General features: G+C 48.3%; 23 non-coding genes across 23 annotated transcripts; all 23 read left to right on the top strand.

The window, feature by feature from the left end:
* Positions 1 to 1,029: 1,029 nt before the first annotated feature.
* trnae-cuc (transfer RNA glutamic acid (anticodon CUC)) lies at positions 1,030 to 1,101 on the top strand. The gene has a single exon. It is a non-coding gene; the product is annotated as a tRNA-Glu (tRNA).
* Positions 1,102 to 1,343: 242 nt separating this feature from the next.
* Positions 1,344 to 1,431, top strand: trnay-gua (transfer RNA tyrosine (anticodon GUA)). Its single transcript is given in 2 exon segments — positions 1,344 to 1,380; positions 1,396 to 1,431. It is a non-coding gene; the product is annotated as a tRNA-Tyr (tRNA).
* A 1,451-nt stretch (positions 1,432 to 2,882) lies between these two features.
* Positions 2,883 to 2,954, top strand: trnae-cuc (transfer RNA glutamic acid (anticodon CUC)). The gene has a single exon. It is a non-coding gene; the product is annotated as a tRNA-Glu (tRNA).
* A 242-nt stretch (positions 2,955 to 3,196) lies between these two features.
* On the top strand, positions 3,197 to 3,284 carry trnay-gua (transfer RNA tyrosine (anticodon GUA)). Its single transcript is given in 2 exon segments — positions 3,197 to 3,233; positions 3,249 to 3,284. It is a non-coding gene; the product is annotated as a tRNA-Tyr (tRNA).
* Positions 3,285 to 4,737: 1,453 nt separating this feature from the next.
* trnae-cuc (transfer RNA glutamic acid (anticodon CUC)) lies at positions 4,738 to 4,809 on the top strand. Its single transcript has one exon. It is a non-coding gene; the product is annotated as a tRNA-Glu (tRNA).
* A 242-nt stretch (positions 4,810 to 5,051) lies between these two features.
* On the top strand, positions 5,052 to 5,139 carry trnay-gua (transfer RNA tyrosine (anticodon GUA)). Its single transcript is given in 2 exon segments — positions 5,052 to 5,088; positions 5,104 to 5,139. It is a non-coding gene; the product is annotated as a tRNA-Tyr (tRNA).
* Positions 5,140 to 6,592: 1,453 nt separating this feature from the next.
* trnae-cuc (transfer RNA glutamic acid (anticodon CUC)) lies at positions 6,593 to 6,664 on the top strand. The gene has a single exon. It is a non-coding gene; the product is annotated as a tRNA-Glu (tRNA).
* Positions 6,665 to 6,906: 242 nt separating this feature from the next.
* Positions 6,907 to 6,994, top strand: trnay-gua (transfer RNA tyrosine (anticodon GUA)). Its single transcript is given in 2 exon segments — positions 6,907 to 6,943; positions 6,959 to 6,994. It is a non-coding gene; the product is annotated as a tRNA-Tyr (tRNA).
* A 1,452-nt stretch (positions 6,995 to 8,446) lies between these two features.
* On the top strand, positions 8,447 to 8,518 carry trnae-cuc (transfer RNA glutamic acid (anticodon CUC)). Its single transcript has one exon. It is a non-coding gene; the product is annotated as a tRNA-Glu (tRNA).
* A 242-nt stretch (positions 8,519 to 8,760) lies between these two features.
* Positions 8,761 to 8,848, top strand: trnay-gua (transfer RNA tyrosine (anticodon GUA)). Its single transcript is given in 2 exon segments — positions 8,761 to 8,797; positions 8,813 to 8,848. It is a non-coding gene; the product is annotated as a tRNA-Tyr (tRNA).
* A 1,452-nt stretch (positions 8,849 to 10,300) lies between these two features.
* On the top strand, positions 10,301 to 10,372 carry trnae-cuc (transfer RNA glutamic acid (anticodon CUC)). Its single transcript has one exon. It is a non-coding gene; the product is annotated as a tRNA-Glu (tRNA).
* A 242-nt stretch (positions 10,373 to 10,614) lies between these two features.
* Positions 10,615 to 10,702, top strand: trnay-gua (transfer RNA tyrosine (anticodon GUA)). The gene is given in 2 exon segments: positions 10,615 to 10,651; positions 10,667 to 10,702. It is a non-coding gene; the product is annotated as a tRNA-Tyr (tRNA).
* Positions 10,703 to 12,154: 1,452 nt separating this feature from the next.
* Positions 12,155 to 12,226, top strand: trnae-cuc (transfer RNA glutamic acid (anticodon CUC)). The gene has a single exon. It is a non-coding gene; the product is annotated as a tRNA-Glu (tRNA).
* A 242-nt stretch (positions 12,227 to 12,468) lies between these two features.
* Positions 12,469 to 12,556, top strand: trnay-gua (transfer RNA tyrosine (anticodon GUA)). Its single transcript is given in 2 exon segments — positions 12,469 to 12,505; positions 12,521 to 12,556. It is a non-coding gene; the product is annotated as a tRNA-Tyr (tRNA).
* A 1,452-nt stretch (positions 12,557 to 14,008) lies between these two features.
* trnae-cuc (transfer RNA glutamic acid (anticodon CUC)) lies at positions 14,009 to 14,080 on the top strand. Its single transcript has one exon. It is a non-coding gene; the product is annotated as a tRNA-Glu (tRNA).
* A 242-nt stretch (positions 14,081 to 14,322) lies between these two features.
* On the top strand, positions 14,323 to 14,410 carry trnay-gua (transfer RNA tyrosine (anticodon GUA)). Its single transcript is given in 2 exon segments — positions 14,323 to 14,359; positions 14,375 to 14,410. It is a non-coding gene; the product is annotated as a tRNA-Tyr (tRNA).
* A 1,452-nt stretch (positions 14,411 to 15,862) lies between these two features.
* On the top strand, positions 15,863 to 15,934 carry trnae-cuc (transfer RNA glutamic acid (anticodon CUC)). The gene has a single exon. It is a non-coding gene; the product is annotated as a tRNA-Glu (tRNA).
* Positions 15,935 to 16,176: 242 nt separating this feature from the next.
* On the top strand, positions 16,177 to 16,264 carry trnay-gua (transfer RNA tyrosine (anticodon GUA)). The gene is given in 2 exon segments: positions 16,177 to 16,213; positions 16,229 to 16,264. It is a non-coding gene; the product is annotated as a tRNA-Tyr (tRNA).
* A 1,452-nt stretch (positions 16,265 to 17,716) lies between these two features.
* trnae-cuc (transfer RNA glutamic acid (anticodon CUC)) lies at positions 17,717 to 17,788 on the top strand. The gene has a single exon. It is a non-coding gene; the product is annotated as a tRNA-Glu (tRNA).
* Positions 17,789 to 18,030: 242 nt separating this feature from the next.
* On the top strand, positions 18,031 to 18,118 carry trnay-gua (transfer RNA tyrosine (anticodon GUA)). The gene is given in 2 exon segments: positions 18,031 to 18,067; positions 18,083 to 18,118. It is a non-coding gene; the product is annotated as a tRNA-Tyr (tRNA).
* A 1,452-nt stretch (positions 18,119 to 19,570) lies between these two features.
* trnae-cuc (transfer RNA glutamic acid (anticodon CUC)) lies at positions 19,571 to 19,642 on the top strand. The gene has a single exon. It is a non-coding gene; the product is annotated as a tRNA-Glu (tRNA).
* A 242-nt stretch (positions 19,643 to 19,884) lies between these two features.
* Positions 19,885 to 19,972, top strand: trnay-gua (transfer RNA tyrosine (anticodon GUA)). Its single transcript is given in 2 exon segments — positions 19,885 to 19,921; positions 19,937 to 19,972. It is a non-coding gene; the product is annotated as a tRNA-Tyr (tRNA).
* Positions 19,973 to 21,424: 1,452 nt separating this feature from the next.
* trnae-cuc (transfer RNA glutamic acid (anticodon CUC)) lies at positions 21,425 to 21,496 on the top strand. Its single transcript has one exon. It is a non-coding gene; the product is annotated as a tRNA-Glu (tRNA).
* Positions 21,497 to 21,712: the final 216 nt, after the last annotated feature.

The following is a 21,712-nucleotide window of genomic DNA, read 5'->3' on the forward strand; positions in this document are numbered from 1 at the left end:
ATAACAACCTGTTCAAATTGCAGGATTGCAAGCGTGGTTGCATTTTCCAGGATTGACTTTCGGGCACTTTCCCGGCTGAAACTCAAGAATCTTATTTTGTGATATAGGCCGCTGGTTAGAGTTATCTTTGTAAAAAAAGGGTGGCGACACCACAAAGGTCACGTTCCACGGAGATTTGAACTTGGATTACTCAATTGAAAATTCAGAAGGCTAACCATTACACCATGGAACCAGCACAACTATACCAATCAAAAGAACAACAAGAAACGTGCAGTGGTGAAGCAAGCTTTCCGCACTGGAATTTGGCCGGCTTTAACACAGTATTCTGAGCTACAAACTTACAGACACAGAGTAAAGCTGCCCTACCACCCAACTGACTATGAAAACACGAGGCCTCTAATTACAGCTAGAATGGATGGGTAAAGAGTTGCAGCCTAATGTAGTGTGTGTTGTGTGATGGACAGGTGTGTGTACAAACCAAACTCAGCAAAGCAGAAAGACAATGCGGCATGGCCAGCAAGGCAGTTGCCCCGCTTAGCAGCTGAGAGGAAGATGATCATGGACAGCATTTACAGCACTGCCTCTGTGCCGCTCGGCCGTTGTTTCTTCTTCTCCTCAGTTCAATTGTTTGTTTTTGTGGGAAAAGGACGATTATTAGAAAACAAAGAAAAAGGGAAAAAAAGCATGAGGCGCTGAGGCGACAAAACGCTCGTGGTGGAGGAAATCGGCAGATGTTGTGAAAGGGCCATTCATACGAACAGATGGTATCTCAACCCAAGTATCTACGTAACCCACGGGGTATCTTTTACACGATGTGCGACACAGAAAAATGAACACAATTGCCACTAACCTCTGTCCACAGTCTTGCCCTCAAAATGGGCCCCAAAAGCTGCTGTCTCCTCCCCTTCCTGTCAGATGGTCTGGACACAGGCAGTCTGTCTCAGACAAACAAAATGGCTGTTGTCTTTTTTTGCAAGAAGGCCTATGCCCCCTATCGGGAATTTTCCGATGCCGAGACAACACAACAAGTCCTTGGTGGTCTAGTGGTTAGGATTCGGCGCTCTCACCGCCGCGGCCCGGGTTCGATTCCCGGTCAGGGAACAAGTTTTAACGCAGCTGTCTTTGTCGGCTGGCCCGATTCGCTGGAGAACCAAAAGGACCCGGCAAACGACGGCCTCGTTTCCATCGCAGCAAGCGGGCCAGAGACCAGGCGTAACCCTAAACTGTCGGGGACATTGGAGTTTCTCGGAATGAGCTGCGTTTCCCTTTTTGCCTTCAATTCGGCGATGTACAAAGGCAGCGTGCCGCTACGGAGCAAGGATACCCCCCACCAATGGCGACACCCTTCGATAGCTCAGTTGGTAGAGCGGAGGACTGTAGTCGGGCAGTGTTGAAATCCTTAGGTCGCTGGTTCAAATCCGGCTCGAAGGAGAGTGTTTTGACAGCACAAAGCTTTTGGGTCAGACACATCAGTCGCTTGACATAATTACCCGTGTATTCCGCTGGTTCCCGACCGTGTTCTCGGAGATCTACCGTCTTGACGGTTTTGGCTTCAAGCCTAACAAAGCGTACCTTATTCAAGAGCAAGAGATGTCGTTGAGCTGCTCATTAGTTGAATGGCATCTGCCCAAATAGGGTCGAAATGAAAACCTACAGGGCAGTAGATGTCCGGGAACGGGGTCGGAAACCGCTGCTTCACGCTATTGCGAACGATATTGCCTGTTAAGGGGAGGAAAACACCTTTCATTTTGACATACATGTAATGTCTGCTTTTTCAAGCCATTCGTGACACAATGTGGCTCAAGGGGGAAAAAAAAATCCATCTAAACACGAAAATCACCCAATTAACAGAAAATAACAACCTGTTCAAATTGCAGGATTGCAAGCGTGGTTGCATTTTCCAGGATTGACTTTCGGGCACTTTCCCGGCTGAAACTCAAGAATCTTATTTTGTGATATAGGCCGCTGGTTAGAGTTATCTTTGTAAAAAATGGGTGGCGACACCACAAAGGTCACGTTCCACGGAGATTTGAACTTGGATTACTCAATTGAAAATTCAGAAGGCTAAGCATTACACCATGGAACCACCACAACTATACCAATCAAAAGAACAACAAGAAACGTGCAGTGGTGAAGCAAGCTTTCCGCACTGGAATTTGGCCGGCTTTAACACAGTATTCTGAGCTACAAACTTACAGACACAGAGTAAAGCTGCCCTACCACCCAACTGACTATGAAAACACGAGGCCTCTAATTACAGCTAGAATGGATGGGTAAAGAGTTGCAGCCTAATGTAGTGTGTGTTGTGTGATGGACAGGTGTGTGTACAAACCAAACTCAGCAAAGCAGAAAGACAATGCGGCATGGCCAGCAAGGCAGTTGCCCCGCTTAGCAGCTGAGAGGAAGATGATCATGGACAGCATTTACAGCACTGCCTCTGTGCCGCTCGGCCGTTGTTTCTTCTTCTCCTCAGTTCAATTGTTTGTTTTTGTGGGAAAAGGACGATTATTAGAAAACAAAGAAAAAGGGAAAAAAAGCATGAGGCGCTGAGGCGACAAAACGCTCGTGGTGGAGGAAATCGGCAGATGTTGTGAAAGGGCCATTCATACGAACAGATGGTATCTCAACCCAAGTATCTACGTAACCCACGGGGTATCTTTTACACGATGTGCGACACAGAAAAATGAACACAATTGCCACTAACCTCTGTCCACAGTCTTGCCCTCAAAATGGGCCCCAAAAGCTGCTGTCTCCTCCCCTTCCTGTCAGATGGTCTGGACACAGGCAGTCTGTCTCAGACAAACAAAATGGCTGTTGTCTTTTTTTGCAAGAAGCCTATGCCCCCTATCGGGAATTTTCCGATGCCGAGACAACACAACAAGTCCCTGGTGGTCTAGTGGTTAGGATTCGGCGCTCTCACCGCCGCGGCCCGGGTTCGATTCCCGGTCAGGGAACGAGTTTTAACGCAGCTGTCTTTGTCGGCTGGCCCGATTCGCGGGAGAACCAAAAGGACCCGGCAAACGACGGCCTCGTTTCCATCGCAGCAAGCGGGCCAGAGACCAGGCGTAACCCTAAACTGTCGGGGACATTGGAGTTTCTCGGAATGAGCTGCGTTTCCCTTTTTGCCTTCAATTCGGCGATGTACAAAGGCAGCGTGCCGCTACGGAGCAAGGATACCCCCCACCAACAGCGACACCCTTCGATAGCTCAGTTGGTAGAGCGGAGGACTGTAGTCGGGCAGTGTTGAAATCCTTAGGTCGCTGGTTCAAATCCGGCTCGAAGGAGAGTGTTTTGACAGCACAAAGCTTTTGGGTCAGACACATCAGTCGCTTGACATAATTACCCGTGTATTCCGCTGGTTCCCGACCGTGTTCTCGGAGATCTACCGTCTTGACGGTTTTGGCTTCAAGCCTAACAAAGCGTACCTTATTCAAGAGCAAGAGATGTCGTTGAGCTGCTCATTAGTTGAATGGCATCTGCCCAAATAGGGTCGAAATGAAAACCTACAGGGCAGTAGATGTCCGGGAACGGGGTCGGAAACCGCTGCTTCACGCTATTGCGAACGATATTGCCTGTTAAGGGGAGGAAAACACCTTTCATTTTGACATACATGTAATGTCTGCTTTTTCAAGCCATTCGTGACACAATGTGGCTCAAGGGGGAAAAAAAAATCCATCTAAACACGAAAATCACCCAATTAACAGAAAATAACAACCTGTTCAAATTGCAGGATTGCAAGCGTGGTTGCATTTTCCAGGATTGACTTTCGGGCACTTTCCCGGCTGAAACTCAAGAATCTTATTTTGTGATATAGGCCGCTGGTTAGAGTTATCTTTGTAAAAAATGGGTGGCGACACCACAAAGGTCACGTTCCACGGAGATTTGAACTTGGATTACTCAATTGAAAATTCAGAAGGCTAAGCATTACACCATGGAACCACCACAACTATACCAATCAAAAGAACAACAAGAAACGTGCAGTGGTGAAGCAAGCTTTCCGCACTGGAATTTGGCCGGCTTTAACACAGTATTCTGTGCTACAAACTTACAGACACAGAGTAAAGCTGCCCTACCACCCAACTGACTATGAAAACACGAGGCCTCTAATTACAGCTAGAATGGATGGGTAAAGAGTTGCAGCCTAATGTAGTGTGTGTTGTGTGATGGACAGGTGTGTGTACAAACCAAACTCAGCAAAGCAGAAAGACAATGCGGCATGGCCAGCAAGGCAGTTGCCCCGCTTAGCAGCTGAGAGGAAGATGATCATGGACAGCATTTACAGCACTGCCTCTGTGCCGCTCGGCCGTTGTTTCTTCTTCTCCTCAGTTCAATTGTTTGTTTTTGTGGGAAAAGGACGATTATTAGAAAACAAAGAAAAAGGGAAAAAAAAGCATGAGGCGCTGAGGCGACAAAACGCTCGTGGTGGAGGAAATCGGCAGATGTTGTGAAAGGGCCATTCATACGAACAGATGGTATCTCAACCCAAGTATCTACGTAACCCACGGGGTATCTTTTACACGATGTGCGACACAGAAAAATGAACACAATTGCCACTAACCTCTGTCCACAGTCTTGCCCTCAAAATGGGCCCCAAAAGCTGCTGTCTCCTCCCCTTCCTGTCAGATGGTCTGGACACAGGCAGTCTGTCTCAGACAAACAAAATGGCTGTTGTCTTTTTTTGCAAGAAGGCCTATGCCCCCTATCGGGAATTTTCCGATGCCGAGACAACACAACAAGTCCCTGGTGGTCTAGTGGTTAGGATTCGGCGCTCTCACTGCCGCGGCCCGGGTTCGATTCCCGGTCAGGGAACGAGTTTTAACGCAGCTGTCTTTGTCGGCTGGCCCGATTCGCTGGAGAACCAAAAGGACCCGGCAAACGACGGCCTCGTTTCCATCGCAGCAAGCGGGCCAGAGACCAGGCGTAACCCTAAACTGTCGGGGACATTGGAGTTTCTCGGAATGAGCTGCGTTTCCCTTTTTGCCTTCAATTCGGCGATGTACAAAGGCAGCGTGCCGCTACGGAGCAAGGATACCCCCCACCAACGGCGACACCCTTCGATAGCTCAGTTGGTACAGCGGAGGACTGTAGTCGGGCAGTGTTGAAATCCTTAGGTCGCTGGTTCAAATCCGGCTCGAAGGAGAGTGTTTTGACAGCACAAAGCTTTTGGGTCAGACACATCAGTCGCTTGACATAATTACCCGTGTATTCCGCTGGTTCCCGACCGTGTTCTCGGAGATCTACCGTCTTGACGGTTTTGGCTTCAAGCCTAACAAAGCGTACCTTATTCAAGAGCAAGAGATGTCGTTGAGCTGCTCATTAGTTGAATGGCATCTGCCCAAATAGGGTCGAAATGAAAACCTACAGGGCAGTAGATGTCCGGGAACGGGGTCGGAAACCGCTGCTTCACGCTATTGCGAACGATATTGCCTGTTAAGGGGAGGAAAACACCTTTCATTTTGACATACATGTAATGTCTGCTTTTTCAAGCCATTCGTGACACAATGTGGCTCAAGGGGGAAAAAAAAATCCATCTAAACACGAAAATCACCCAATTAACAGAAAATAACAACCTGTTCAAATTGCAGGATTGCAAGCGTGGTTGCATTTTCCAGGATTGACTTTCGGGCACTTTCCCGGCTGAAACTCAAGAATCTTATTTTGTGATATAGGCCGCTGGTTAGAGTTATCTTTGTAAAAAATGGGTGGCGACACCACAAAGGTCACGTTCCACGGAGATTTGAACTTGGATTACTCAATTGAAAATTCAGAAGGCTAAGCATTACACCATGGAACCACCACAACTATACCAATCAAAAGAACAACAAGAAACGTGCAGTGGTGAAGCAAGCTTTCCGCACTGGAATTTGGCCGGCTTTAACACAGTATTCTGAGCTACAAACTTACAGACACAGAGTAAAGCTGCCCTACCACCCAACTGACTATGAAAACACGAGGCCTCTAATTACAGCTAGAATGGATGGGTAAAGAGTTGCAGCCTAATGTAGTGTGTGTTGTGTGATGGACAGGTGTGTGTACAAACCAAACTCAGCAAAGCAGAAAGACAATGCGGCATGGCCAGCAAGGCAGTTGCCCCGCTTAGCAGCTGAGAGGAAGATGATCATGGACAGCATTTACAGCACTGCCTCTGTGCCGCTCGGCCGTTGTTTCTTCTTCTCCTCAGTTCAATTGTTTGTTTTTGTGGGAAAAGGACGATTATTAGAAAACAAAGAAAAAGGGAAAAAAAAGCATGAGGCGCTGAGGCGACAAAACGCTCGTGGTGGAGGAAATCGGCAGATGTTGTGAAAGGGCCATTCATACGAACAGATGGTATCTCAACCCAAGTATCTACGTAACCCACGGGGTATCTTTTACACGATGTGCGACACAGAAAAATGAACACAATTGCCACTAACCTCTGTCCACAGTCTTGCCCTCAAAATGGGCCCCAAAAGCTGCTGTCTCCTCCCCTTCCTGTCAGATGGTCTGGACACAGGCAGTCTGTCTCAGACAAACAAAATGGCTGTTGTCTTTTTTTGCAAGAAGGCCTATGCCCCCTATCGGGAATTTTCCGATGCCGAGACAACACAACAAGTCCCTGGTGGTCTAGTGGTTAGGATTCGGCGCTCTCACCGCCGCGGCCCGGGTTCGATTCCCGGTCAGGGAACGAGTTTTAACGCAGCTGTCTTTGTCGGCTGGCCCGATTCGCTGGAGAACCAAAAGGACCCGGCAAACGACGGCCTCGTTTCCATCGCAGCAAGCGGGCCAGAGACCAGGCGTAACCCTAAACTGTCGGGGACATTGGCGTTTCTCGGAATGAGCTGCGTTTCCCTTTTTGCCTTCAATTCGGCGATGTACAAAGGCAGCGTGCCGCTACGGAGCAAGGATACCCCCCACCAACAGCGACACCCTTCGATAGCTCAGTTGGTAGAGCGGAGGACTGTAGTCGGGCAGTGTTGAAATCCTTAGGTCGCTGGTTCAAATCCGGCTCGAAGGAGAGTGTTTTGACAGCACAAAGCTTTTGGGTCAGACACATCAGTCGCTTGACATAATTACCCGTGTATTCCGCTGGTTCCCGACCGTGTTCTCGGAGATCTACCGTCTTGACGGTTTTGGCTTCAAGCCTAACAAAGCGTACCTTATTCAAGAGCAAGAGATGTCGTTGAGCTGCTCATTAGTTGAATGGCATCTGCCCAAATAGGGTCGAAATGAAAACCTACAGGGCAGTAGATGTCCGGGAACGGGGTCGGAAACCGCTGCTTCACGCTATTGCGAACGATATTGCCTGTTAAGGGGAGGAAAACACCTTTCATTTTGACATATATGTAATGTCTGCTTTTTCAAGCCATTCGTGACACAATGTGGCTCAAGGGGGAAAAAAAAATCCATCTAAACACGAAAATCACCCAATTAACAGAAAATAACAACCTGTTCAAATTGCAGGATTGCAAGCGTGGTTGCATTTTCCAGGATTGACTTTCGGGCACTTTCCCGGCTGAAACTCAAGAATCTTATTTTGTGATATAGGCCGCTGGTTAGAGTTATCTTTGTAAAAAATGGGTGGCGACACCACAAAGGTCACGTTCCACGGAGATTTGAACTTGGATTACTCAATTGAAAATTCAGAAGGCTAAGCATTACACCATGGAACCAGCACAACTATACCAATCAAAAGAACAACAAGAAACGTGCAGTGGTGAAGCAAGCTTTCCGCACTGGAATTTGGCCGGCTTTAACACAGTATTCTGAGCTACAAACTTACAGACACAGAGTAAAGCTGCCCTACCACCCAACTGACTATGAAAACACGAGGCCTCTAATTACAGCTAGAATGGATGGGTAAAGAGTTGCAGCCTAATGTAGTGTGTGTTGTGTGATGGACAGGTGTGTGTACAAACCAAACTCAGCAAAGCAGAAAGACAATGCGGCATGGCCAGCAAGGCAGTTGCCCCGCTTAGCAGCTGAGAGGAAGATGATCATGGACAGCATTTACAGCACTGCCTCTGTGCCGCTCGGCCGTTGTTTCTTCTTCTCCTCAGTTCAATTGTTTGTTTTTGTGGGAAAAGGACGATTATTAGAAAACAAAGAAAAAGGGAAAAAAAGCATGAGGCGCTGAGGCGACAAAACGCTCGTGGTGGAGGAAATCGGCAGATGTTGTGAAAGGGCCATTCATACGAACAGATGGTATCTCAACCCAAGTATCTACGTAACCCACGGGGTATCTTTTACACGATGTGCGACACAGAAAAATGAACACAATTGCCACTAACCTCTGTCCACAGTCTTGCCCTCAAAATGGGCCCCAAAAGCTGCTGTCTCCTCCCCTTCCTGTCAGATGGTCTGGACACAGGCAGTCTGTCTCAGACAAACAAAATGGCTGTTGTCTTTTTTTGCAAGAAGGCCTATGCCCCCTATCGGGAATTTTCCGATGCCGAGACAACACAACAAGTCCCTGGTGGTCTAGTGGTTAGGATTCGGCGCTCTCACCGCCGCGGCCCGGGTTCGATTCCCGGTCAGGGAACGAGTTTTAACGCAGCTGTCTTTGTCGGCTGGCCCGATTCGCTGGAGAACCAAAAGGACCCGGCAAACGACGGCCTCGTTTCCATCGCAGCAAGCGGGCCAGAGACCAGGCGTAACCCTAAACTGTCGGGGACATTGGAGTTTCTCGGAATGAGCTGCGTTTCCCTTTTTGCCTTCAATTCGGCGATGTACAAAGGCAGCGTGCCGCTACGGAGCAAGGATACCCCCCACCAATGGCGACACCCTTCGATAGCTCAGTTGGTAGAGCGGAGGACTGTAGTCGGGCAGTGTTGAAATCCTTAGGTCGCTGGTTCAAATCCGGCTCGAAGGAGAGTGTTTTGACAGCACAAAGCTTTTGGGTCAGACACATCAGTCGCTTGACATAATTACCCGTGTATTCCGCTGGTTCCCGACCGTGTTCTCGGAGATCTACCGTCTTGACGGTTTTGGCTTCAAGCCTAACAAAGCGTACCTTATTCAAGAGCAAGAGATGTCGTTGAGCTGCTCATTAGTTGAATGGCATCTGCCCAAATAGGGTCGAAATGAAAACCTACAGGGCAGTAGATGTCCGGGAACGGGGTCGGAAACCGCTGCTTCACGCTATTGCGAACGATATTGCCTGTTAAGGGGAGGAAAACACCTTTCATTTTGACATACATGTAATGTCTGCTTTTTCAAGCCATTCGTGACACAATGTGGCTCAAGGGGGAAAAAAAAATCCATCTAAACACGAAAATCACCCAATTAACAGAAAATAACAACCTGTTCAAATTGCAGGATTGCAAGCGTGGTTGCATTTTCCAGGATTGACTTTCGGGCACTTTCCCGGCTGAAACTCAAGAATCTTATTTTGTGATATAGGCCGCTGGTTAGAGTTATCTTTGTAAAAAATGGGTGGCGACACCACAAAGGTCACGTTCCACGGAGATTTGAACTTGGATTACTCAATTGAAAATTCAGAAGGCTAAGCATTACACCATGGAACCACCACAACTATACCAATCAAAAGAACAACAAGAAACGTGCAGTGGTGAAGCAAGCTTTCCGCACTGGAATTTGGCCGGCTTTAACACAGTATTCTGAGCTACAAACTTACAGACACAGAGTAAAGCTGCCCTACCACCCAACTGACTATGAAAACACGAGGCCTCTAATTACAGCTAGAATGGATGGGTAAAGAGTTGCAGCCTAATGTAGTGTGTGTTGTGTGATGGACAGGTGTGTGTACAAACCAAACTCAGCAAAGCAGAAAGACAATGCGGCATGGCCAGCAAGGCAGTTGCCCCGCTTAGCAGCTGAGAGGAAGATGATCATGGACAGCATTTACAGCACTGCCTCTGTGCCGCTCGGCCGTTGTTTCTTCTTCTCCTCAGTTCAATTGTTTGTTTTTGTGGGAAAAGGACGATTATTAGAAAACAAAGAAAAAGGGAAAAAAAGCTTGAGGCGCTGAGGCGACAAAACGCTCGTGGTGGAGGAAATCGGCAGATGTTGTGAAAGGGCCATTCATACGAACAGATGGTATCTCAACCCAAGTATCTACGTAACCCACGGGGTATCTTTTACACGATGTGCGACATAGAAAAATGAACACAATTGCCACTAACCTCTGTCCACAGTCTTGCCCTCAAAATGGGCCCCAAAAGCTGCTGTCTCCTCCCCTTCCTGTCAGATGGTCTGGACACAGGCAGTCTGTCTCAGACAAACAAAATGGCTGTTGTCTTTTTTTGCAAGAAGGCCTATGCCCCCTATCGGGAATTTTCCGATGCCGAGACAACACAACAAGTCCCTGGTGGTCTAGTGGTTAGGATTCGGCGCTCTCACCGCCGCGGCCCGGGTTCGATTCCCGGTCAGGGAACGAGTTTTAACGCAGCTGTCTTTGTCGGCTGGCCCGATTCGCTGGAGAACCAAAAGGACCCGGCAAACGACGGCCTCGTTTCCATCGCAGCAAGCGGGCCAGAGACCAGGCGTAACCCTAAACTGTCGGGGACATTGGAGTTTCTCGGAATGAGCTGCGTTTCCCTTTTTGCCTTCAATTCGGCGATGTACAAAGGCAGCGTGCCGCTACGGAGCAAGGATACCCCCCACCAACGGCGACACCCTTCGATAGCTCAGTTGGTACAGCGGAGGACTGTAGTCGGGCAGTGTTGAAATCCCTAGGTCGCTGGTTCAAATCCGGCTTGAAGGAGAGTGTTTTGACAGCACAAAGCTTTTGGGTCAGACACATCAGTCGCTTGACATAATTACCCGTGTATTCCGCTGGTTCCCGACCGTGTTCTCGGAGATCTACCGTCTTGACGGTTTTGGCTTCAAGCCTAACAAAGCGTACCTTATTCAAGAGCAAGAGATGTCGTTGAGCTGCTCATTAGTTGAATGGCATCTGCCCAAATAGGGTCGAAATGAAAACCTACAGGGCAGTAGATGTCCGGGAACGGGGTCGGAAACCGCTGCTTCACGCTATTGCGAACGATATTGCCTGTTAAGGGGAGGAAAACACCTTTCATTTTGACATACATGTAATGTCTGCTTTTTCAAGCCATTCGTGACACAATGTGGCTCAAGGGGGAAAAAAAAATCCATCTAAACACGAAAATCACCCAATTAACAGAAAATAACAACCTGTTCAAATTGCAGGATTGCAAGCGTGGTTGCATTTTCCAGGATTGACTTTCGGGCACTTTCCCGGCTGAAACTCAAGAATCTTATTTTGTGATATAGGCCGCTGGTTAGAGTTATCTTTGTAAAAAATGGGTGGCGACACCACAAAGGTCACGTTCCACGGAGATTTGAACTTGGATTACTCAATTGAAAATTCAGAAGGCTAAGCATTACACCATGGAACCACCACAACTATACCAATCAAAAGAACAACAAGAAACGTGCAGTGGTGAAGCAAGCTTTCCGCACTGGAATTTGGCCGGCTTTAACACAGTATTCTGAGCTACAAACTTACAGACACAGAGTAAAGCTGCCCTACCACCCAACTGACTATGAAAACACGAGGCCTCTAATTACAGCTAGAATGGATGGGTAAAGAGTTGCAGCCTAATGTAGTGTGTGTTGTGTGATGGACAGGTGTGTGTACAAACCAAACTCAGCAAAGCAGAAAGACAATGCGGCATGGCCAGCAAGGCAGTTGCCCCGCTTAGCAGCTGAGAGGAAGATGATCATGGACAGCATTTACAGCACTGCCTCTGTGCCGCTCGGCCGTTGTTTCTTCTTCTCCTCAGTTCAATTGTTTGTTTTTGTGGGAAAAGGACGATTATTAGAAAACAAAGAAAAAGGGAAAAAAAGCATGAGGCGCTGAGGCGACAAAACGCTCGTGGTGGAGGAAATCGGCAGATGTTGTGAAAGGGCCATTCATACGAACAGATGGTATCTCAACCCAAGTATCTACGTAACCCACGGGGTATCTTTTACACGATGTGCGACATAGAAAAATGAACACAATTGCCACTAACCTCTGTCCACAGTCTTGCCCTCAAAATGGGCCCCAAAAGCTGCTGTCTCCTCCCCTTCCTGTCAGATGGTCTGGACACAGGCAGTCTGTCTCAGACAAACAAAATGGCTGTTGTCTTTTTTTGCAAGAAGGCCTATGCCCCCTATCGGGAATTTTCCGATGCCGAGACAACACAACAAGTCCCTGGTGGTCTAGTGGTTAGGATTCGGCGCTCTCACCGCCGCGGCCCGGGTTCGATTCCCGGTCAGGGAACGAGTTTTAACGCAGCTGTCTTTGTCGGCTGGCCCGATTCGCTGGAGAACCAAAAGGACCCGGCAAACGACGGCCTCGTTTCCATCGCAGCAAGCGGGCCAGAGACCAGGCGTAACCCTAAACTGTCGGGGACATTGGAGTTTCTCGGAATGAGCTGCGTTTCCCTTTTTGCCTTCAATTCGGCGATGTACAAAGGCAGCGTGCCGCTACGGAGCAAGGATACCCCCCACCAACGGCGACACCCTTCGATAGCTCAGTTGGTACAGCGGAGGACTGTAGTCGGGCAGTGTTGAAATCCTTAGGTCGCTGGTTCAAATCCGGCTCGAAGGAGAGTGTTTTGACAGCACAAAGCTTTTGGGTCAGACACATCAGTCGCTTGACATAATTACCCGTGTATTCCGCTGGTTCCCGACCGTGTTCTCGGAGATCTACCGTCTTGACGGTTTTGGCTTCAAGCCTAACAAAGCGTACCTTATTCAAGAGCAAGAGATGTCGTTGAGCTGCTCATTAGTTGAATGGCATCTGCCCAAATAGGGTCGAAATGAAAACCTACAGGGCAGTAGATGTCCGGGAACGGGGTCGGAAACCGCTGCTTCACGCTATTGCGAACGATATTGCCTGTTAAGGGGAGGAAAACACCTTTCATTTTGACATGCATGTAATGTCTGCTTTTTCAAGCCATTCGTGACACAATGTGGCTCAAGGGGGAAAAAAAAATCCATCTAAACACGAAAATCACCCAATTAACAGAAAATAACAACCTGTTCAAATTGCAGGATTGCAAGCGTGGTTGCATTTTCCAGGATTGACTTTCGGGCACTTTCCCGGCTGAAACTCAAGAATCTTATTTTGTGATATAGACCGCTGGTTAGAGTTATCTTTGTAAAAAATGGGTGGCGACACCACAAAGGTCACGTTCCACGGAGATTTGAACTTGGATTACTCAATTGAAAATTCAGAAGGCTAAGCATTACACCATGGAACCACCACAACTATACCAATCAAAAGAACAACAAGAAACGTGCAGTGGTGAAGCAAGCTTTCCGCACTGGAATTTGGCCGGCTTTAACACAGTATTCTGAGCTACAAACTTACAGACACAGAGTAAAGCTGCCCTACCACCCAACTGACTATGAAAACACGAGGCCTCTAATTACAGCTAGAATGGATGGGTAAAGAGTTGCAGCCTAATGTAGTGTGTGTTGTGTGATGGACAGGTGTGTGTACAAACCAAACTCAGCAAAGCAGAAAGACAATGCGGCATGGCCAGCAAGGCAGTTGCCCCGCTTAGCAGCTGAGAGGAAGATGATCATGGACAGCATTTACAGCACTGCCTCTGTGCCGCTCGGCCGTTGTTTCTTCTTCTCCTCAGTTCAATTGTTTGTTTTTGTGGGAAAAGGACGATTATTAGAAAACAAAGAAAAAGGGAAAAAAAGCATGAGGCGCTGAGGCGACAAAACGCTCGTGGTGGAGGAAATCGGCAGATGTTGTGAAAGGGCCATTCATACGAACAGATGGTATCTCAACCCAAGTATCTACGTAACCCACGGGGTATCTTTTACACGATGTGCGACACAGAAAAATGAACACAATTGCCACTAACCTCTGTCCACAGTCTTGCCCTCAAAATGGGCCCCAAAAGCTGCTGTCTCCTCCCCTTCCTGTCAGATGGTCTGGACACAGGCAGTCTGTCTCAGACAAACAAAATGGCTGTTGTCTTTTTTTGCAAGAAGGCCTATGCCCCCTATCGGGAATTTTCCGATGCCGAGACAACACAACAAGTCCCTGGTGGTCTAGTGGTTAGGATTCGGCGCTCTCACCGCCGCGGCCCGGGTTCGATTCCCGGTCAGGGAACGAGTTTTAACGCAGCTGTCTTTGTCGGCTGGCCCGATTCGCTGGAGAACCAAAAGGACCCGGCAAACGACGGCCTCGTTTCCATCGCAGCAAGCGGGCCAGAGACCAGGCGTAACCCTAAACTGTCGGGGACATTGGCGTTTCTCGGAATGAGCTGCGTTTCCCTTTTTGCCTTCAATTCGGCGATGTACAAAGGCAGCGTGCCGCTACGGAGCAAGGATACCCCCCACCAACAGCGACACCCTTCGATAGCTCAGTTGGTAGAGCGGAGGACTGTAGTCGGGCAGTGTTGAAATCCTTAGGTCGCTGGTTCAAATCCGGCTCGAAGGAGAGTGTTTTGACAGCACAAAGCTTTTGGGTCAGACACATCAGTCGCTTGACATAATTACCCGTGTATTCCGCTGGTTCCCGACCGTGTTCTCGGAGATCTACCGTCTTGACGGTTTTGGCTTCAAGCCTAACAAAGCGTACCTTATTCAAGAGCAAGAGATGTCGTTGAGCTGCTCATTAGTTGAATGGCATCTGCCCAAATAGGGTCGAAATGAAAACCTACAGGGCAGTAGATGTCCGGGAACGGGGTCGGAAACCGCTGCTTCACGCTATTGCGAACGATATTGCCTGTTAAGGGGAGGAAAACACCTTTCATTTTGACATATATGTAATGTCTGCTTTTTCAAGCCATTCGTGACACAATGTGGCTCAAGGGGGAAAAAAAAATCCATCTAAACACGAAAATCACCCAATTAACAGAAAATAACAACCTGTTCAAATTGCAGGATTGCAAGCGTGGTTGCATTTTCCAGGATTGACTTTCGGGCACTTTCCCGGCTGAAACTCAAGAATCTTATTTTGTGATATAGGCCGCTGGTTAGAGTTATCTTTGTAAAAAATGGGTGGCGACACCACAAAGGTCACGTTCCACGGAGATTTGAACTTGGATTACTCAATTGAAAATTCAGAAGGCTAACCATTACACCATGGAACCACCACAACTATACCAATCAAAAGAACAACAAGAAACGTGCAGTGGTGAAGCAAGCTTTCCGCACTGGAATTTGGCCGGCTTTAACACAGTATTCTGAGCTACAAACTTACAGACACAGAGTAAAGCTGCCCTACCACCCAACTGACTATGAAAACACGAGGCCTCTAATTACAGCTAGAATGGATGGGTAAAGAGTTGCAGCCTAATGTAGTGTGTGTTGTGTGATGGACAGGTGTGTGTACAAACCAAACTCAGCAAAGCAGAAAGACAATGCGGCATGGCCAGCAAGGCAGTTGCCCCGCTTAGCAGCTGAGAGGAAGATGATCATGGACAGCATTTACAGCACTGCCTCTGTGCCGCTCGGCCGTTGTTTCTTCTTCTCCTCAGTTCAATTGTTTGTTTTTGTGGGAAAAGGACGATTATTAGAAAACAAAGAAAAAGGGAAAAAAAGCATGAGGCGCTGAGGCGACAAAACGCTCGTGGTGGAGGAAATCGGCAGATGTTGTGAAAGGGCCATTCATACGAACAGATGGTATCTCAACCCAAGTATCTACGTAACCCACGGGGTATCTTTTACACGATGTGCGACACAGAAAAATGAACACAATTGCCACTAACCTCTGTCCACAGTCTTGCCCTCAAAATGGGCCCCAAAAGCTGCTGTCTCCTCCCCTTCCTGTCAGATGGTCTGGACACAGGCAGTCTGTCTCAGACAAACAAAATGGCTGTTGTCTTTTTTTGCAAGAAGGCCTATGCCCCCTATCGGGAATTTTCCGATGCCGAGACAACACAACAAGTCCCTGGTGGTCTAGTGGTTAGGATTCGGCGCTCTCACCGCCGCGGCCCGGGTTCGATTCCCGGTCAGGGAACGAGTTTTAACGCAGCTGTCTTTGTCGGCTGGCCCGATTCGCTGGAGAACCAAAAGGACCCGGCAAACGACGGCCTCGTTTCCATCGCAGCAAGCGGGCCAGAGACCAGGCGTAACCCTAAACTGCCGGGGACATTGGCGTTTCTTGGAATGAGCTGCGTTTCCCTTTTTACCTTCAGTTCGGCGATGTACAAAGGCAGCGTGCCGCTACGGAGCAAGGATACCCCCCACCAACAGCGACACCCTTCGATAGCTCAGTTGGTAGAGCGGAGGACTGTAGTCGGGCAGTGTTGAAATCCTTAGGTCGCTGGTTCAAATCCGGCTCGAAGGAGAGTGTTTTGACAGCACAAAGCTTTTGGGTCAGACACATCAGTCGCTTGACATAATTACCCGTGTATTCCGCTGGTTCCCGACCGTGTTCTCGGAGATCTACCGTCTTGACGGTTTTGGCTTCAAGCCTAACAAAGCGTACCTTATTCAAGAGCAAGAGATGTCGTTGAGCTGCTCATTAGTTGAATGGCATCTGCCCAAATAGGGTCGAAATGAAAACCCACAGGGCAGTAGATGTCCGGGAACAGGGTCGGAAACCGCTGCTTCATGCTATTGCGAACGATATTGCCTGTTAAGGGGAGGAAAACACCTTTCATTGTGACATACATGTAATGTCTGCTTTTTCAAGCCATTCGTGACACAATGTGGCTCAAGGGGGAAAAAAAAATCCATCTAAACACGAAAATCACCCAATTAACAGAAAATAACAACCTGTTCAAATTGCAGGATTGCAAGCGTGGTTGCATTTTCCAGGATTGACTTTCGGGCACTTTCCCGGCTGAAACTCAAGAATCTTATTTTGTGATATAGGCCGCTGGTTAGAGTTATCTTTGTAAAAAATGGGTGGCGACACCACAAAGGTCACGTTCCACGGAGATTTGAACTTGGATTACTCAATTGAAAATTCAGAAGGCTAAGCATTACACCATGGAACCACCACAACTATACCAATCAAAAGAACAACAAGAAACGTGCAGTGGTGAAGCAAGCTTTCCGCACTGGAATTTGGCCGGCTTTAACACAGTATTCTGAGCTACAAACTTACAGACACAGAGTAAAGCTGCCCTACCACCCAACTGACTATGAAAACACGAGGCCTCTAATTACAGCTAGAATGGATGGGTAAAGAGTTGCAGCCTAATGTAGTGTGTGTTGTGTGATGGACAGGTGTGTGTACAAACCAAACTCAGCAAAGCAGAAAGACAATGCGGCATGGCCAGCAAGGCAGTTGCCCCGCTTAGCAGCTGAGAGGAAGATGATCATGGACAGCATTTACAGCACTGCCTCTGTGCCGCTCGGCCGTTGTTTCTTCTTCTCCTCAGTTCAATTGTTTGTTTTTGTGGGAAAAGGACGATTATTAGAAAACAAAGAAAAAGGGAAAAAAAGCATGAGGCGCTGAGGCGACAAAACGCTCGTGGTGGAGGAAATCGGCAGATGTTGTGAAAGGGCCATTCATACGAACAGATGGTATCTCAACCCAAGTATCTACGTAACCCACGGGGTATCTTTTACACGATGTGCGACACAGAAAAATGAACACAATTGCCACTAACCTCTGTCCACAGTCTTGCCCTCAAAATGGGCCCCAAAAGCTGCTGTCTCCTCCCCTTCCTGTCAGATGGTCTGGACACAGGCAGTCTGTCTCAGACAAACAAAATGGCTGTTGTCTTTTTTTGCAAGAAGGCCTATGCCCCCTATCGGGAATTTTCCGATGCCGAGACAACACAACAAGTCCCTGGTGGTCTAGTGGTTAGGATTCGGCGCTCTCACCGCCGCGGCCCGGGTTCGATTCCCGGTCAGGGAACGAGTTTTAACGCAGCTGTCTTTGTCGGCTGGCCCGATTCGCTGGAGAACCAAAAGGACCCGGCAAACGACGGCCTCGTTTCCATCGCAGCAAGCGGGCCAGAGACCAGGCGTAACCCTAAACTGTCGGGGACATTGGCGTTTCTCGGAATGAGCTGCGTTTCTGTTTTTGCCTTCAATTCGGCGATGTACAAAGGCAGCGTGCCGCTACGGAGCAAGGATACCCCCCACCTACAGCGACACCCTTCGATAGCTCAGTTGGTAGAGCGGAGGACTGTAGTCGGGCAGTGTTGAAATCCTTAGGTCGCTGGTTCAAATCCGGCTCGAAGGAGAGTGTTTTGACAGCACAAAGCTTTTGGGTCAGACACATCAGTCGCTTGACATAATTACCCGTGTATTCCGCTGGTTCCCGACCGTGTTCTCGGAGATCTACCGTCTTGACGGTTTTGGCTTCAAGCCTAACAAAGCGTACCTTATTCAAGAGCAAGAGATGTCGTTGAGCTGCTCATTAGTTGAATGGCATCTGCCCAAATAGGGTCGAAATGAAAACCCACAGGGCAGTAGATGTCCGGGAACAGGGTCGGAAACCGCTGCTTCATGCTATTGCGAACGATATTGCCTGTTAAGGGGAGGAAAACACCTTTCATTGTGACATACATGTAATGTCTGCTTTTTCAAGCCATTCGTGACACAATGTGGCTCAAGGGGGAAAAAAAAATCCATCTAAACACGAAAATCACCCAATTAACAGAAAATAACAACCTGTTCAAATTGCAGGATTGCAAGCGTGGTTGCATTTTCCAGGATTGACTTTCGGGCACTTTCCCGGCTGAAACTCAAGAATCTTATTTTGTGATATAGGCCGCTGGTTAGAGTTATCTTTGTAAAAAATGGGTGGCGACACCACAAAGGTCACGTTCCACGGAGATTTGAACTTGGATTACTCAATTGAAAATTCAGAAGGCTAAGCATTACACCATGGAACCACCACAACTATACCAATCAAAAGAACAACAAGAAACGTGCAGTGGTGAAGCAAGCTTTCCGCACTGGAATTTGGCCGGCTTTAACACAGTATTCTGAGCTACAAACTTACAGACACAGAGTAAAGCTGCCCTACCACCCAACTGACTATGAAAACACGAGGCCTCTAATTACAGCTAGAATGGATGGGTAAAGAGTTGCAGCCTAATGTAGTGTGTGTTGTGTGATGGACAGGTGTGTGTACAAACCAAACTCAGCAAAGCAGAAAGACAATGCGGCATGGCCAGCAAGGCAGTTGCCCCGCTTAGCAGCTGAGAGGAAGATGATCATGGACAGCATTTACAGCACTGCCTCTGTGCCGCTCGGCCGTTGTTTCTTCTTCTCCTCAGTTCAATTGTTTGTTTTTGTGGGAAAAGGACGATTATTAGAAAACAAAGAAAAAGGGAAAAAAAGCATGAGGCGCTGAGGCGACAAAACGCTCGTGGTGGAGGAAATCGGCAGATGTTGTGAAAGGGCCATTCATACGAACAGATGGTATCTCAACCCAAGTATCTACGTAACCCACGGGGTATCTTTTACACGATGTGCGACACAGAAAAATGAACACAATTGCCACTAACCTCTGTCCACAGTCTTGCCCTCAAAATGGGCCCCAAAAGCTGCTGTCTCCTCCCCTTCCTGTCAGATGGTCTGGACACAGGCAGTCTGTCTCAGACAAACAAAATGGCTGTTGTCTTTTTTTGCAAGAAGGCCTATGCCCCCTATCGGGAATTTTCCGATGCCGAGACAACACAACAAGTCCCTGGTGGTCTAGTGGTTAGGATTCGGCGCTCTCACCGCCGCGGCCCGGGTTCGATTCCCGGTCAGGGAACGAGTTTTAACGCAGCTGTCTTTGTCGGCTGGCCCGATTCGCTGGAGAACCAAAAGGACCCGGCAAACGACGGCCTCGTTTCCATCGCAGCAAGCGGGCCAGAGACCAGGCGTAACCCTAAACTGTCGGGGACATTGGCGTTTCTCGGAATGAGCTGCGTTTCTGTTTTTGCCTTCAATTCGGCGATGTACAAAGGCAGCGTGCCGCTACGGAGCAAGGATACCCCCCACCTACAGCGACACCCTTCGATAGCTCAGTTGGTAGAGCGGAGGACTGTAGTCGGGCAGTGTTGAAATCCTTAGGTCGCTGGTTCAAATCCGGCTCGAAGGAGAGTGTTTTGACAGCACAAAGCTTTTGGGTCAGACACATCAGTCGCTTGACATAATTACCCGTGTATTCCGCTGGTTCCCGACCGTGTTCTCGGAGATCTACCGTCTTGACGGTTTTGGCTTCAAGCCTAACAAAGCGTACCTTATTCAAGAGCAAGAGATGTCGTTGAGCTGCTCATTAGTTGAATGGCATCTGCCCAAATAGGGTCGAAATGAAAACCCACAGGGCAGTAGATGTCCGGGAACAGGGTCGGAAACCGCTGCTTCATGCTATTGCGAACGATATTGCCTGTTAAGGGGAGGAAAACACCTTTCATTTTGACATACATGTAATGTCTGCTTTTTCAAGCCATTCGTGACACAATGTGGCTCAAGGGGGTAAAAAAAATCCATCTAAACACGAAAATCACCCAATTAACAGAAAATAACAACCTGTTCAAATTGCAGGATTGCAAGCGTGGTTGCATTTTCCAGGATTGACTTTCGGGCACTTTCCCGGCTGAAACTCAAGAATCTTATTTTGTGATATAGGCCGCTGGTTAGAGTTATCTTTGTAAAAAATGGGTGGCGACACCACAAAGGTCACGTTCCACGGAGATTTGAACTTGGATTACTCAATTGAAAATTCAGAAGGCTAAGCATTACACCATGGAACCACCACAACTATACCAATCAAAAGAACAACAAGAAACGTGCAGTGGTGAAGCAAGCTTTCCGCACTGGAATTTGGCCGGCTTTAACACAGTATTCTGAGCTACAAACTTACAGACACAGAGTAAAGCTGCCCTACCACCCAACTGACTATGAAAACACGAGGCCTCTAATTACAGCTAGAATGGATGGGTAAAGAGTTGCAGCCTAATGTAGTGTGTGTTGTGTGATGGACAGGTGTGTGTACAAACCAAACTCAGCAAAGCAGAAAGACAATGCGGCATGGCCAGCAAGGCAGTTGCCCCGCTTAGCAGCTGAGAGGAAGATGATCATGGACAGCATTTACAGCACTGCCTCTGTGCCGCTCGGCCGTTGTTTCTTCTTCTCCTCAGTTCAATTGTTTGTTTTTGTGGGAAAAGGACGATTATTAGAAAACAAAGAAAAAGGGAAAAAAAGCATGAGGCGCTGAGGCGACAAAACGCTCGTGGTGGAGGAAATCGGCAGATGTTGTGAAAGGGCCATTCATACGAACAGATGGTATCTCAACCCAAGTATCTACGTAACCCACGGGGTATCTTTTACACGATGTGCGACACAGAAAAATGAACACAATTGCCACTAACCTCTGTCCACAGTCTTGCCCTCAAAATGGGCCCCAAAAGCTGCTGTCTCCTCCCCTTCCTGTCAGATGGTCTGGACACAGGCAGTCTGTCTCAGACAAACAAAATGGCTGTTGTCTTTTTTTGCAAGAAGGCCTATGCCCCCTATCGGGAATTTTCCGATGCCGAGACAACACAACAAGTCCCTGGTGGTCTAGTGGTTAGGATTCGGCGCTCTCACCGCCGCGGCCCGGGTTCGATTCCCGGTCAGGGAACGAGTTTTAACGCAGCTGTCTTTGTCGGCTGGCCCGATTCGCTGGAGAACCAAAAGGACCCGGCAAACGACGGCCTCGTTTCCATCGCAGCAAGCGGGCCAGAGACCAGGCGTAACCCTAAACTGTCGGGGACATTGGAGTTTCTCGGAATGAGCTGCGTTTCCCTTTTTGCCTTCAATTCGGCGATGTACAAAGGCAGCGTGCCGCTACGGAGCA

This window comes from Conger conger, chromosome 13, assembly GCF_963514075.1.
Source record: "Conger conger chromosome 13, fConCon1.1, whole genome shotgun sequence".
Lineage (NCBI taxonomy): Eukaryota > Metazoa > Chordata > Actinopteri > Anguilliformes > Congridae > Conger > Conger conger.